The sequence below is a fragment of the Etheostoma spectabile genome, chromosome 6 (genome assembly GCF_008692095.1).
Source record: "Etheostoma spectabile isolate EspeVRDwgs_2016 chromosome 6, UIUC_Espe_1.0, whole genome shotgun sequence".
Lineage (NCBI taxonomy): Eukaryota > Metazoa > Chordata > Actinopteri > Perciformes > Percidae > Etheostoma > Etheostoma spectabile.
This window is the reverse complement of record NC_045738.1, coordinates 10,723,071-10,735,683: the sequence shown is the minus strand read 5'-3', so window position 1 is coordinate 10,735,683 and position 12,613 is coordinate 10,723,071. Positions and strand designations below refer to the sequence as shown.

The 12,613-nt window shown below is 40.6% G+C and overlaps 1 protein-coding gene across 1 annotated transcript in view; it reads right to left on the bottom strand.

Moving 5' to 3' along the window:
- The window catches only part of grin2db (glutamate receptor, ionotropic, N-methyl D-aspartate 2D, b), a 52,406-nt gene that overhangs the window by 39,555 nt on the left and 238 nt on the right, over positions 1–12,613 (bottom strand). The window contains exon 1 of the mRNA XM_032519128.1: positions 12,280–12,613. This exon is cut by the window's right edge and continues 238 nt beyond it. The gene's annotated coding sequence lies outside the window, so the exon portion shown is untranslated. The remainder of the gene's footprint in view (positions 1–12,279) is intronic.

The window sequence follows — 12,613 nt, the reverse complement described above, 5'->3', positions numbered from 1 at the left end:
CTCCTCCACCTTGAGTACTGCTTCCCCACAGGGCTGTGTGCTGAGCCCCCTCCTGTACTGTCTCTACACCCACGACTGCAGTCCACCCCACAACAACAACCTCATCGTTAAGTTTGCTGATGACACCACAGTGGTCGGACTCATCTCAAAGGGAGACGAGGCAGCCTACAGAAAGGAGGTCCTGAACTTGACAGCCTGGTGTTCGGAGAACAACCTGGCCCTGAACACCAAGAAAACCAAGGAGATCATTGTCGACTTCAGGAAGAACAGCACCGACCTAGCCTAACCTAACAGCAAGTGTGTGGAGAGCGTCCACACCTTCTGGTCTCTCGGCGTCCTGACATCTCCTGGACAGACAACATCACAGCGGTCATCAAGAAGGCCCAAGAGTGGCTACACTTCCTGAGGGTCCTCAGGAAGCACAACCTGGACTTTAACCTGCTGCATACCTTCTACAGACAGGGAGAGAGGGAGAGTAGAGAGAGTTGTAAGGTCAGCACAAAAGATCATAGGCGTCCCTCTCCCCTCCCTGATGGACATCCTCCCGTTGCCTCAGCAGAGCAGAACACATCATCATGGACAGCTCCCACCCTGGCTTTGATCTGTTTGACCTGTTGCCCTCAGGAAGGCACTACAGGTGCTTCAGAACAAGGACTAACAGAATCAAGAACAGTTTCTTCCCAAAAGCCATAACCACTCTGAACAGACATATGCACTGACTTGACTTTACAGCCTACCCCTAACCCCCGGACATTCTTCTTCCCTCTTACTGTGCAATACTTATATATAATACTTAAAAAGACACTGGAATTCTGTGGAATTTCATTACAGTGCAATATTTAATATTCAATTATTTTATTTCATTACTGTGCAATATTTAATACTCTTTAATAGACTTTTGATACACCAATAACTATATTATTTGCATAATGTGTATACAAACCCTTTATCTTTCCTCCTTTTTTATTTTATACATGTTCCCCCCGCCTTTTTTTTTTCATTCTTTCTGTACTGCCTATGTGTTACATTTTTATGTTCCGTGTTGACACTGTAAAGGTATTCTGTACTGCACTTGTGTATAATGACAATTCTATTCTATTCTATTCTCCATTCATCCTTTTTTATTTTGTAACCTTTTACAAGAACAAAATGAAACCTTGACATCCAGCTTTGTTTTTTTCTCCGCAAAAAAACAGCATTTTATTTTGACATTTTAATATGTCCCTTTAATTTCCATGTGGTCGCAAAAAAACAGGCTCTCTAAAGTTCAGAGTATCTTGCCATTTAATTCAAATGTTTTTTTTCATGGGTTCGGATTAAACACTTCTGCCAAGAGACAGTGTCAATTAATTGGACTTCACTTCCGTACATTCAGGGGATAAATTTCATTACTTTAACGGGAGGACACTCCTTGTTTCTCTTCCCTCTATGGAATGATGGAAACAAGATGAAGCTGACCCTGTACGTTGCCACTGTGTAGCACAAACAATTCTCTGACCTCATTTTTTAACAAAAAATAAAATGTCTTAGTCCTAACCACTGTGGTTTTTGAAACACCAGACACAAAATTGCATAAATATTACTGAAATATGACATTGCCACATCTCATCTCTCTAACGTATAGCATTCAGCTCAGGGTTCATATCTGCCGAAGTGGATAATGTGTAATTTTGCTTTAATATAACCTTGCACATCTAGCAATCACAATAATAGTTAAAAATAAACTGATGTAACCTGAGAGAGAAATCAGCTGATTAAAAGGCCTGTCAGTCGTTTTACTTTGCTTTGTACTACAGCCTGGGCATCTTGAATTATTTTCTTCCGTGTGTGTGTGTGTGTGTGTGTGTGTGTGTGTGTGTGTGTTCTTTCAACCCCCTGTTATTCATTTAATCCCCAGGACATTGCAAGCTCGCACACTATATTTATTATTTATTTTTGCTGTACAGACTGCATAAACAACGTTACTTTGGGTATGAATGATGGGAAGAATTTCAATACTGTCTCTATTTTATCTTCTTTCTCCCTTTCTCACACACACACACACACACACACACACACACACACACACACACACACACACACACACACACCTTTACATCCATTCAGAAAACATCAGCTACAAATGGTTTACTACCCTCATGAGTGTTGAGACATAAATATCAGTAAGGTCATATGCTTTCATGTGGAAAGGCCAGTGTCTAGGGATCTTGCATCAGGAATTCACATAACAGCATGTAGGGTATTAATTCAATAAGCCTAACTGGCCTATACTAACTTCACTTGAATGAATAAAAATGGTTTTATAAGGACACTACAAAGTTTGTATGCCCACTCCCAATGCTTGTATAAAATAAGTACTTTATTTTAAGGTCGGCCAAGGAGCAAGAATATTTCATTTCCCCACCTCAACACCTGACATCTAATACAACTGGGAGCATAAGGACTGCAGCGCTGCTCCCTGGCCAGCCCCTCTGCTCCCAAATTGGCCATAACCACATAATTTACTGGATTATATAAATTGTTTTCTGTAATTGCTTTTTTCCTGAATCCTCTGTCAAGATATCCTTACAATGCATGACCTGGGGGATTATCTTATAATGTTTGTTTTAAAAGGAATAATTTCTCACTGCTCAACCTTTTACAGGCATCCAGAAACTCTGAGGGCTTTGTGTTTAGGGGAAACAGCTTCAATATCAATGCAGTGCAATCATCTATGAATAAACATGCATTCATGCTGTGTATCAACATACTGTGCTGTACATTTATGAATGAAATCTGGCTGATTGTTGTTGTTAAAAAAACAAACATTGAGATTTAACTCAGGAACAAATTGGATGAAAGATTTTCTGCAGATGGGATGAGACAGTATATAACTCTGGGAATATTCAGAATTTAGTGGTATTATGTTAAAACATGGAACAAATACTCAGTTTTTTTTAAGAATAACATTGAATTGATTATTTTCTCATTCCATCTCATGCCAGCAGTCGCAGCGCCACAGTGTTGCTCTACTTTGCTTGCACCAGCGCTTCCTTTAATTCCCTCATTGATTGGCCAGACACTGGGATCACCTAGCCAGATCTAAATCAGTCACTAATTAAAAGAGCAAGATGAAAAGCAACCGACACTGCAGCCCTTCAGGACCTGTAAGGTTAACATTCTGTAACAACTGCAAACTAGGAAGCTGCTCAAGACTCTCAGCAGAAAAAAACACCTAGCTCTGCATAGTAATGATTCGCAATCTTAATCTGGGGATAAACAGATTAAACTGGTGTAGAAAACCTTCACTGATAACTATGGTGCCTTTGTACAAGGTCACAGCAGGTGCACGCACGCGCACACACACACACACACACACACAATTGCACAAGCAGCTGTCGTGTGCAGACATATGGAGAAATACAGTCACATTTACACATGTGAATCCATTTAACAACACTCTTAGAATAAGAGAGAAACGGTAAGCTAGTCCCTTTCAGTAGAAGGTGCCACATGTTGCTGAAGTCAAGCCGGATTCTGTCTGCTTAAAATCTAACGGTGCAATGTCACAATGTTGTGTAGAGGTTTCAGCTGCGTTCACAGCACACCTGGCTCTGCCCCCGCTCATAAGCAAAGGTGTTAGAAACACTTCTGTCAGCCTATCCTTTAAACGGTGGTGGATCAGTTTGGCTCAGGAAATACACTTGCGTGCAGAGACCAGTGAAGGTTTTTTTGCCCAGCCTTAGATGATTCTCAAGAGTAAAAGGTGGTGAGAGGTTAGAGAGGGGAATGTCAGCACCCCACAGTGTTGTCTTCACACTGACAAATCTAGAAGCCCATTAATCCTGTGCTGTTTGTTTTGCAGAAACAAATATAAAATATCTGTCTTTTATTCCCCAAGTCTTGACACATGAAGCAACAGTATGTCATCAGAGAGGTTTTCAGTCGTCTAAGATGGCCATAGCTTTTTATGACAGTTTCACATCATATTGTAATGAACATAATTACGAGCTGCCTGTGGAGGGGGGAAACATTCATGTCCTGAGATATCAAAACTTTCTGACAGCTACAATTTTCTACTTGGAGAAACGAACTACACAAGTGTAAAACAAAACAAAAAACAAGTGCCAAAATGGCTGCATAGCTACCATCGCTGACACTTAGAGTACATCTAAATAAAATCCTATGTTAAAATCTTCTGAGAACCTTTGAGATCTTGGCCGACATTAGTTTCTTTTAGAGGCTGTAGCCGGCTCTGTTTTCAAAGCAAAGGCATTGGTATCATACGGAACTAGACGACCTAAGGCTTGCTTGTCAGGAGAAGGGGCTTATACAATGTTCCAAACTCAGGCTACATTTTGGCGAGGGAAGAATTGGCATTGCCATAATCCGTTGACTTCTCACCTTATGATATCTGAATGAAGTGATTACCCGTGAGTTCCCTCTTTACAAACATAATAACACTTTTTGCTAATCACATGCAGTTTGGGCAATAACCCTGCAGTTTTTTTTTATCATGTAGTATATAAATTTGTTATTTTCACCTTTTCTAAAATGGTGTATTTAAATATTTCTGCTACTGGGGTCTTGGAATTGCATTAATTAGGCATGACTGGAAAGCAGAGACTCTTGTGGATTCAATGAACCGAATTGTATTCATGTGTAATGATGTGATTCCCACAGTTATTATTTTACCATTTTATTAAACTTGACCTCAGTGTATGAAATTACTTTTAGTGACCTCTAGGATAATCACAATATCATGCAACTGTACAACCACAAACTAGAGACCTAGGGCATTCAGTGGATATGATAACAATAAGGGGGTACATAAGCACTTGCCAGAAAAGAAGTGTTTATCATCCAATCGCCGGAAAAATTAATTCTTGCATTGATTTTTTTCTATGCATATGGTATGTCTATGGTTGGTCGCTAAGGGTCAAGAAAAGCTCCTTGATTAACACATTACAAGATTAACAGTACAATAAAAAATCAACATAAACTATATACCGTTTGTTAACCTCTGGTTTACTTTTTTATTAAATCCACTAAATATATATAGCACAATAACATAAATACTCTGGACTTAATTTTATTTATCTGTCGCAAAAGACCATCTTGGAATATTGCGTGAAGACCGCTCCCAAGTTGCAATGACGAATGATTTCCTTTTCTTACCACTCAGCTAATACGATGAGTAAACATTATTGTGTGTCTGAAATCACACAGGATTCATATATCTGAATCCATACATACAGACTCAGAAAATAGTGAATCTTCACAAAGCGACACTACCATGTAATTGGAACTGTAGTCAGAAGTCTTTACATTTTGGTATATGACAGAGCATCCAGTGCCAACAATTGATCTCTTTGCTATTTCCCATCACTGCTTGGTGCAAAATGTGTAAACGAGTCTCTTTTTTCCCCAAAGCTGCAGCCTTTGATAGAGAATATGCCACAGTTTACAGTGAACAGATCACATAACAATCAACTTGATAAGCCCGATCAGCACCAGACCAAGGTTGGGGGTCATTTATTGGCTCGTTCAAAAAAAATTGATTGAAATTGCTCTTACATAATTAAAAAGAGAGCATTCACTCCTAATCACCTTTCAGGAGATAGAGTAAAGAAGACTGACGCGGAAAAAATGATGAATGATAAAACATCACAACATCAATGAGAAGAAATGAAACCTGACCCTGAGTTGGACTACCTGCATCCCAACCGTATTGCACATTTTGTTCTTTTTAGTGTCAAAAAACAGGATAGGATCGAGACTCTTTGAAATCAATAGGCCAGTTTTAGAAGCTGGAGCTATTTACATGCAGAGATGAAGCACATTAAAATTAAGCCCAGGAACATCAAACTATCTTCATCAGAGGCTTTCTTCCATCTCGGCGCTGACGTTCCCTCTTCCCTCCTTGTCTTTCCCTTCTTGCTGTACTATAGATAACACACTGTGCAAATTCCATTCAGGTGCAAACGCACATATTTGCATTTGTAACAGCTGTTTATGACAGAATTCCACATTCAAACTTGAAAATTTTTTCGCGCAAAGTTATTTTTATATGAAGTGATAAGGCAAGAAAACAGGTTCAACTTTGCACCTGGTACGTATCCGGCACAGTCACTCCCAGAACAAAGCCTGCTATAAATGCCAGTGTCTGGGTTCTCTGAGAAGATAATGACAAAGGGTTTTAACAAAGCTGGCCCTCATGCAGCGCAGCGAAGTCTCACAGATCAGGAAGCATGACACAGCAGCCTAGGGTAACATGCAACATGGGCGGCATACATGGCTAACACAGTTTTTATAAATGCCCCCATTTCCTCTTTTTAATAACCACTTATGCTGTCATTTCCTGCCCCATCCATCATAGTCAAGGACCGCACCACACTGCTGCAATACGCTGCGTACCGCAAAACATTCTTGCACATTTCTCCATCCGCTTTTTATTATTTCCCTTCATCATCTGTCTGTGTGTGTGTGTGTGTGTGTGTGTGTGTGTGTGTGTGTGTGTGTGTGTGTGTGTGTGTGTGTGTGTGTGTGTGTGTGTGTGTGTGTGTGTGACAGAACTGAAATATACAGTGCAGTGTCTGTATGTGGATCCCATGGGCAAGATCCCAAGGTCCTTTTCTCATCCAAAACTGTAACTGGTGATGTGTTTGTGGTGCAATATGCTATTCATTGTGTGTGTATTTTTGGGTTTGCTCTTGGTGTGTGTGTGTGTGTGTCTGACTGCATACCCATGGGTATCTGCCTGAGTGTACTTTCTGAGAGAGTGTGTGTGTGTGTGTGTGGCTGTGTATTGCATGCAGCCATGTGAAGCTGTGTGCCTCCTAGCTGCCTCCAGACTTGTATTCCCAAAACAAGCCTCAGGGCTTTGGCTCAGGTTTGTGTTTGTGTGTGTGTGTGTGTGTGTGTGTGTGTGTGTGTGTGTGTGTGTGGTGTGTGTGTGTGTGTGTGTGTGTGTGTGTGTTGTGTGTGGTGTGTGTGTGTGAACACCTGTTTGATAGTTACTGTGTGCAAGCAGTGCACGCTAAATTCTCCCTTACTATTCTGTGCGTTCGTACCTGTCTGTGTGATTTTGTCTATGAATGTGTCTCTCTGCCAACTTGCCCATCTGTCTGTCTTCTGCGTTATCTACTTGTTTGTTAAATGGCTTCCTGTCATTCCATCTTCAGTATGTGACTGTCTTTGCTAGCCCTAGTGCAGAGTTGGGCTGTAACTAGGCTGGGGGCGGCACCTCAGAGTTGCTAATCCACAGCAGCTGCAAGGGAAAAGAGACCTTCATATATGGAGTTCAGATGATATAGTTTTTTCTACGTTTTCAATTATTTTATTTTCCCTTTAATAATTGCTATACATTAGACATTATGTTGTCATTTTCTAATTGTCATTTTATCTTTTATTTGACCAATGCTTTTATTGCTGAGCAGACCCTTTGTCTCGTTAAATACATTTCTTTGTACTGTTGACCCTGTTTTAACCTACATATGACTAATAACACATAAAACTTACTGTACCATATTTCATTCTGAAAAAGTGCTCTTTAATCACATCCAAAGCCTCACACTCTCTTAGAAATTGGTTACTACTGTAATTCAGTGTGTGAATGCCGCTCTGCTCTCTCTGAGAGACACACAACTCTGAAAACTTGTGGTGAACAGAGCTCCACAAATGATGCCTGGGCAGTTTCCCAGCATGGAAGAAGATCATTTTTGTTTTTCTTCCAACTTGTCATAATGAAATACATCATAATGTCACTATTTTATCTAATTAGTGGTCTGTACTTGGAGTTGTCACTGAAAGCTTGGCAGCTGTGACAGAACCAGCAGACTGTACCGTACTATATTTGCTGTACCTTCACCACTGTTACCATGAAAGTTGTTGTTTTAGAGCTATTAAATATAACTATTGTTATGTCCAACATTACTTTCTTAATTTTGCATGATTTTATCTTTAAATGTCACTACATGCAGTAAAGGAAGGAGTTCATGAGTCTTCTCTTCTCTTCTCTTACCTGTCTTTATATACAGTATGTGGGGCTACAACTGACATTTCTTTTATCATCAATTAATCTGCAGCTAATTCATTGTTTAGTCATTGAAATGCAGTGGTGGAATGTAAAAAGAACATTTACTCAAGAACTGTACTGAAGTACACATTTGATGTACTTTACTCAAGTCTTTTCTTTTCATGCCACTTTCTATTATTATACTACATTTCAGAGGGAAATATTGTACTTTTTACTTCATACATTAATCTGACAGCTTTAGTTACTAGTTACTTTACAAAAATTAAAATTTTGCACACAATATACATGGTTTATAAAATACAAAGTTATATTATAATTAAACTACCCAACAATATGTAGCCCTACAAGTAGAGCTGATTAGCCGATTAAACAGAGAACTGTGAAGAACTGAGGATCTGATTTCAGCATTGAGCGCTTTTACTTTTATACCTGATTTACATTTTCTTGATAAAATGGACTTACTTTTAATAGAGTATTTATACAGTGTGGTATTAGTGCTTTTACTAAAGTAAAGGATCTGAATACTTGAAATATCAAAAATAGTAACCACATGCTATCCCAAATTCGCAGAGCCCAAGCTGATGTGTTCAAATGTCTTTTTTTGTCTGGGATGGGAATTGAGAATGGGTTCTACATTATCCAGTCCATCATATTTGTATGGCTCTGAGCTTATCAATTTCTGTTATCGATGCTGACATGTCTTTCTGTCAAACGTCAAATTCACGCGTCTACGCAGCTGGAAACTTGCAACAAGAAAGAGTCATGGAGGAGAGGAAGAAGCGGTCCAAAGTCTGGCTTCATATCATGAAAAAAGATGACAACCAGGGTTGCATTACATGTCTGTAAAATTATCATTTTAAGTAAGGATATAAACACCAGCAATATGCTGAAACATCTTGCTATGCATCATGGGCTTAAATTCTAGAAATGCCACGTTGATACATTTGACACTTACTGCTTCACTATCACTATCCTATGTTATAATAACATTAGAGCTACACTTAGCAGTTTTTCTTTGACTAAGAAGACCTAAATGTGCACTGTATTCAGACTCAGAGATAACAAACAGTTGAATTGACGCTGAATACGTGTTAAGGCCTATTTTTCTTCTACACAGATAATTGATCAGGAATAAATAAGTGAATCGATAAAGAATCTGACCTATAAGCAGAATTGATAATAAGCAGAAAATGGCATTGATTGTGATAAATAAAATGTTAATCAATTCCTATCCCTAGTCTGACCAACAGTCCAAAGCCCAAATATATAGTTTAGAGTAAAAACAGAGAAGAGCAGAAAATCCTCACATTGGATTAGCTGGGTCAGAGAATATTTGGCACTTTTTCCACCGTTGTAGTTTATTAAAATGTCTGAAACGATTTATCAAATGTGAAAATAGTTTTTTGTTGATCAAGCAATCAACTAAAAAGTCTTATTCAGTTGACACATTAGAAATCAATCATTACTGGCTTTGTCACCCAAGAAACTTCTAGTATAAACTAGAACTATAATATATTCAGTATAAACTGAACTGAACTGTTTTTTTTCTGTCTTTTAAACAGGCAGAACATACTGCCAACTGTTTGACACAGTGTGAAACAGTATTGTAAAAATAATTGAAAAAGGTTACGTTTTTAGGTATAACTGTTGCCTTTAATAATACTATCACACATACTATCATTTCATGTTTTAAATTCTGCATCAACAAATAAGACTATGGTGTGCCATTTAGTACTTAATTTTAGGGAAGAGTCAATCTGATAGTGTCCCCTGCTGATTTCAATGGAGGGCATTCTTTCCTGAAATTATAGGCCATGGGTTTATTTAATGAGCACAAATCAGAGATGCTATTAGGGAAAATATATCCCCTTCAAGAATTTTATAGAACATAATATTACATTCAAATAATTGATCAAAACACCCCACTCCCACCACATACAGTGTAAAATGTGTCTTCGCCACCACTCCAGGCCAAAGTGAATATGCAACATGTTCATCAACACAACACGGAGTAGAGTCCAGAGAGGAACACCGGGAGAGGGGAGTACTGTAATCACTCCAAAACACCAGCCTCTGATCTCGTTAAACACTAATTGATGTTCTATGTTAACGAGCTTTACCTTAATTAGTGGTATTAAAAAGAACACTGGGTGCAACGTGAGGAAAGGGTGGGAGAGGGGTTTGGGTGGGCGGCAGGATTGAGGAAACTATCCACTAATGTTGCATCAAACGCATGATGAAACGGAAGGCGAGAGGAAGAGAGCGGAAAAGGGAAAAGGAAACTATGCAGAGGAAGTCAGAGGTTGCATGGGGTGAGAGAAGAAACGGAACGGATTGAGGCAAGAAGTAACAGGGGGATTGGCAGAAGAAAAGAGAGACAAGCGAGCGGGGATTGAGCTAAGCTTGAAGGTTTTCTGTGTAAAAGTCAATAAATCAATGAGGTGAAATTGATGAAGAGCAGGGGGTTGGAGAAAACAAGCACACAAATGTTGACTCTATCCCTCTCATCTCTTCTCCTGTGCCTTCCAACCATGTCCCCCTCTGATATTCAATTCCAACCACCCCTCTCCTACTCTCCCCTGCGTTTTGCTGCTTTTTCCAATCTCTCACCCGACTCTCCCCTTATGCCTTCGCTCCACCTCCTCCTCCTCCTCACACCTTCTCTCATCTCTCTCTCCCTCCACACACCTTCTGTCTCTCTCATCACCTCTCCACTTCCCTCCCCTCCCCTCCTGTCTACCCCTACTCGCAGCTGGTACAGTACAGCGATCTCTATGGGCAACTGTATGACAGAGAATGGGGCTCTGCTGACACTGAAGGCAACACTTTACGGGCAGCAGTGCATGCAGCACACTGCTGCAGTACGCCTGTGAGTAAATTTCACTGGTCTTGCGAGGGAAAATGATAAACTGAACAGAGCACGTCACCTGTGGGTGAGCTGATTGAAATGGATATCAGCAGGAGAATTCAGCTGGAAAAGACACCAAAACAACCCACACAAATGGAAAAACTAATACATTCATTCCAATTCCATCTGGATTAATGCAATTAGTGGCCTCACAGTGCAGGGCAATACATTTGATCTTGCACTCCCAATCACTGCAGCAAATCTGTAAGAGAAGCAACACTGTGCCTCTCCATTTTACAGTATGATCTTCTCCCTTGGTGGTCTCTATGGTCCAAGGCCTTTATTTTCTTTTTCAGAGAAAAGGAGTGGTGGTGGCAGTGGTGATTTGTGTTTGCGCCAGTTATTCACTTTTCCTCTATATTTAAGTACGGCAAGGAAAAAACAAAAGTTATTTGGGCACCCACAGGGGTTGCAAATCTAGGAATCTACCTACAAAGTAAAATCTCTCACACACTCCTTCACCCAGCTGGAGAGCAAAAAAAACGCCTGTTCCAGCTGTCTGAGAGTGTTTGAGGCAAGTCAGCCCGTTGGGGAAGATTCCTCGGTGGCAACAGAGGGATAACTGTGTGCTACCATACGCCCAAATATCCAGCGTATCGGGATAAAAATAGATCAAGAGGAAAAACTGATCGGCAATCTTGCGGGCTTAGCGGTGGCTATAAGACGAGCAAGCAGACGCACTCTCACACAAACAGATATACGCACGCGGGCGCACGCGAACACGCACGCACACACACACAGAAACACAGACACAGACACAGACACACACACACACACACTCTCATAACATTGACCACGCAGCCTGAGAAAATGAGCATCAACAGATATGATCACCTCAATTAATACATCCGCAGCAGAGTGAGGGGGAAACCGCAGCCAGCACCGGTGTTTAAAGACTTAAACGGAACACAAACTCTGTCTTTATTAATAATGCATGGAAAATTCCTGGCAGACAAAATCATAGCCTAAAGGTTTAGTTTATATTATTAATTAAACTACCGGTAATCTGTGAGTGTGCGTTTCACCGGAATATGTAGCCTGTGCCGACTGCTGTGAGAAACCTATGCGTTAAGGGGATAAGAGGCTTGTGAGTTTTCAGGCGCAGCAATGACAGAGGGGTCAAAGCCCCGGTGCGCCGGCCGCTTCTACCTCTCCATCCTCGGCCATCCATCTCTCTCGCGGCCGTACAGATGCCGACACCCGAGCTCCTTATTCCTGTCTCAATGACGCGCAGCACCCTCTCACTGCCCGAGCCGCAATTAATCTAAGCAGTAGGCTACGGAGTCTGTGTGCGGGGTGAAGCGGAGAAAAATGCCTCCGCAATGCAAATATCATTGTAAATAAATGTACTTACTGTTTTCACCAGCCTTTCCCCCCTCTTTTCCTGCGTCCCTCCATCCTTTTTCACATCCTTCCTTTTTGAGGTATCCGTTTTGCGGGTGTCCCCCCCCACCACCGCCACCACACACACACACGCACGCACACACACACACACACACACACACGCACACACGCTGGGAAAATATATATATATCCAAATATATATATATGTTCTACATATATTAAATTTCACCAATCTCTCTTTTTTACCTCTCTCCCACCCTCTCTCCTCTCTCACACACTCTCTCTCCCTCTCCCTCTTTCCCTGTTCTTTTGTTAAAATTCAGTATATGCGCCCCGTCACCTAG